A 4,434-nucleotide genomic window follows, 5' to 3' on the forward strand; every position below is an offset into this window, starting at 1 on the left:
GACAGACAGACAGACAGACAGACAGACAGACAGACAGACAGACAGACAGACAGACAGACAGACAGACAGACAGACAGACAGACAGAGACAGACAGACGACAGACAGACAGACAGACAGACAGACACAGACAGACAGACAGACAGACAGACAGACAGACAGACAGACAGACAGACAGACAGACAGACAGACAGACAGACAGACCAAAATTTTCAGCTTCTATCCAGTTTAAACTGATGTTGAGAATTCTTTGCAAAAGTGTGGAGCAAAATTTACTGTCATTATTAAGCTATTAAAGTATTATCTTATTTATTCTTAATTTTTTTAAATTGCAGTACCAGACTTGGTTAAAATCTTAAATCATTTAGCCCATTTCAGTAGAAAAAAATGCCTGACAACAACCCATACCACCTTGAGAAATCTTGTTGATACACTGATTTGGAGTCTGCGGGATCGAATTATGAAAGACGGACGTAAGCCTAGGGTACTGTAAGAATGGGGGTTGGTCTAGATTAGGTGACATTTTCCGAAGACAGTTGTTTTTCACTATGTATAGAAGAAAACAATTTTTTAAGGCATTAGCACTTGTGCAAACCTGAAAGTCAGAAATTAAAGCTTTTATTTTTACATAAGTGGTTACAATTTGCTGATATAAGCAAAAAATGTTTTTCTTTTCCTCTTTCTGATCAATCTTGCTCCACATCCGTGTCAATCCAATGTGAAAAAGCTTTTTAATTAAAATTGATGAGTAACCAAAAAGTGTCAAATGAAAAAAATATCATTGGGGACTTAGTTGGCTTGGTAGTTTTATCGAGGACACCTAAAAAGTAGGCTTAACCATGAAAGTTTTATATAAACAATTTATGTCACAGAAACTGGAAATAAAATATAATGCTACACTCTTATGAAAGGGGTAAATTGTGTCATCACAAGCGATTTGAAATATTTTGCAACTTTTGTGAACGTTCTACAACATTTCTAAACTATGGAAGGCATTTTATTCTTTTTACAAGAATGTTCCATTTTATTTGTAAAGTTACTAGCGATGACACAATCGTTTGTTCACAACCTTGGTGAGAACAAACATGAAGACCTTAAGAGAACAACGGGTAGGTGATAAAAATTATGTTGAAGAAGTTGTAAGAAACCAAATTGAGATTTAAGGTACAAGTTGACAAGAAATGCTAAAATTCCTCTCCAACTTTTACAGCAGCTGTGGCAGCGACCACCATGTTTGTTGTTGTGAAGCTTTGTCTTAGATGTCATTACAAAAACAAAACGCTACTCCGTCACAATCCATAATAAATTTTATGCCCTATGAATCGAAGGAGAAACCATAAACCAACAATACAATTGTTTTATCAAAGCAAAATGATTAAACCGCTAAGAAACTTATCCCCAAAGTTCAAGGGAACAAAAAATCAATGATTAGCCAACGACCCAGAAGTGATTGAAGCAGACAAACACTTTCAAGATGCCTTTGAAAAGTAAGTTAATAAAAATGACAATGAATCCCATGAAATACTTCAAGCAAGAAAAAATAAGTTTCAACAAATCTATTCAACCCTTCAAGAAAGAGAGCTACACAAACGCACAGAACAAAATGAAAGAAAGTTGACAGCTAATCAATAAAATAACTAATCAAAGGAGTTCTAAACAAGGAATGATAAAAGGAGCCTCTAAGGCAGTCTGGGTGAAGAAATTGCTTGTGCATTTTAAAATAATCTCCTAGGCGAAGAAATCGAAACAGATCCTAATGAAATTTTCCAACCACAACCAATTCTTAACAAACTTAATATCCACGATAGAGAATCCATCCTAGATGAATTTCGTAAGGAAGCTTCTAAAAGTATCCCAGTCAAGACAAAATACCCCCAGAAGTTTTGAAATACTGTGTGAATTGGTATGGTACTGTGAGAACGGGTAATTTGCATCAGTGAAGGTTAGTATGCATAGCCCTCAAATTAATGACCTGTCTGGTCATATTAAAATGATGATTTACAAAATTTAGGGATTGTAAAATGTATATCTCCTAATCATAAAAGTGATGTCATGCATAATTATGTTTAATATCAATATTAAAATTTGACATGCTGACATGTCAAGCAGCCATTGAGAAAGATCTGAATTTCCTCGCCATTAAAATTCATGATCTTGCATGCTTTTTTATTAACCAACCACGTTGTTTTATTTACCTGCGATTCCGTCAGTGGGTAACTCGTTATTTGATGACTATGCAAGTTTCCCTCTACTGATGCAAGTACGACTCTGCCAATGCACCTGACAGTCCGGTGTGTTTGCATGGTGTCAAAAAGTATCCCTCAGCCACACCGGAAACCTTTTGTCCAGTGTTATTTCTGGTGTTAATTTTTTGAACTTGTTCTGGACACTGGACAGAGTTTGTTTCAAAAACAATGTGCACACTGGATGCACTGGACTCAAGTCCGTGTTGAGATTGTCTGGTGTTGAGATTGTCTGGTCAGTCTATGCTTAAACTCCTATATCAAGATTACAGGATTTTGAGTGCAGATTGATTTAACTTTCGTTTTCAGTGGTTTCACTTTCGATTTCAAGCCAACATCTTAGCAATGGGATGCTTCCCATAGTTACAGGGGTTTGTGCAGATCTGACATATTGATGTTTGTAAGTACACTTTATAGTTTTGATTCCCATTGAAGAATAATATTCTAGTTTTCATGTTATTAGATGCTGTTTTAGAGCTCTAGAGCTAGCCTGTAAGGCGACAATCAATAATATGTTCTGTTCGCGTCGCCCAACCGACTCACCTTCAAAACATTAATTAATCCCGAGTCGGCCCAGTCGCAATAATGTTGGAATATTTTTTTTTTCGAAAGCTAAACTCTTTTCTACATCACCATTCGCTTCAATTTTTTGTTTACTTCACCCACATTGAGTCCCATTTGAGTTTTTTTTCGTCCACCGTCATTCAAAATATCAACTTGAAATTCACTGACGTGATACTCTAGAGCCGGGATCCCTGAGAGCCAAAAATCAGGTCCAGTTTTAAGGTCAACACATTTCACTGGATTTATTAAAGCAAATTTAAACAGGGCAGCAAGATATTCTGTTTTTAGCCAGTCAGGAGTTTTTGCCTAATTAGGAAAGTTTTTAACTATTATTTTTTCCCAACTTTCCTAATTAGGAAACCCTTAAGTGCTTAAAAAAGTTACCTTTTCTCCTAATCACTTTATAATCACAAGTTCTAACCATGACCATTAGTTTTAGTAAGTCAAAATTGATCTATGTGCAAAAAAATATGAAATCTAATGGGCGGAGTGTTGAGATATACCGCCCTGAAGAATAACTTTCCTAGTTAGGAAATTTCAAAGCATTAAAGCCCTGGATGCGTTTTAAAATTTTTTTGTTTCCGTATCATGTAGAAAGGGTTTTATCAGGTTAGTGTTTTTTCAAAAGCCATATCTCTAGTCTACACAATAGACAGCTCCAGGCTTTTAGGCCTTACTCTTGGTCTATAGGCACTGCTATAGGCGGCCACTAGTAACACCCACCGGGAATGGCTTATTAATATATTTAAAGATAATAGGCAACTTTAACAAAAGATGTTTATCAATAGAGATTTCAAATAAAAGAATGTTTTTTAAAACACAGCTGATTGGCTTAGGTTTCGAAACTCTCTATTGTTTCAATAAAACCTCAGTGCGCACATGCAAGTTATCCAGAGAATTTCAATATTCAAAACAAGAGCAGAACTCATATCCCGAAGAGAAACGAAGGAAGATATGACGTAGCCTACCATATCTCAAGCACCTGCTTGGAATACAACTTGAAATTTAAGCGTAGACACAAGTGTTACGCATAAGCCAAATCGCATATTACGAACAACCTCTAAATTGCAGAGTACAGGGAAAAAAAATCGGAATTCAAAATGGCGGCCAAGCGCACGCTGATAACTATCAAAAATCTTTGTTTTTCAATCAGCTACTGCAGCTCAATAAATCAATAAAATAATTTGAAAGAAAAAAACAAACCTTGAACCTTTCATGAATCCAAATAAATAAAAGTATTCATCTAAAGTGAAGATTACATTTCAAAATAAAACGATTTCCAAACCAACCTAAAGTCAGTGTCTGCCAACTAAAAGTTTCTTAATTACTTACTTACTAACTTACTGCACGATTTAACGTCTGTGGTTCCCAGCATCTGGGGTTGGACGCCTTCCTCTAATGATTGAACGCCAGGCTGCACGATCATTAATCATGTCGACAGTTGCATTAGCAGATTTGAGGTCGTCTTTTATACTGTCCATCTATCGTTTTTTTGGTCTGCCCAAATATTTACCTTCCACGACATGGGAAAGGATTTTCTTTTGCCAACAATCTTCATCCATACGTTGGACATGGCCAAACCAGCGTAGCCTACCTTGGCGTAGCAAAATGTCAATTGAATCAACGCCA

The sequence above is a fragment of the Clytia hemisphaerica genome, unplaced genomic scaffold (assembly GCF_902728285.1).
Source record: "Clytia hemisphaerica strain Z4C2 unplaced genomic scaffold, Clytia hemisphaerica genome assembly, whole genome shotgun sequence".
In the NCBI taxonomy this organism is placed as follows: domain Eukaryota; kingdom Metazoa; phylum Cnidaria; class Hydrozoa; order Leptothecata; family Clytiidae; genus Clytia; species Clytia hemisphaerica.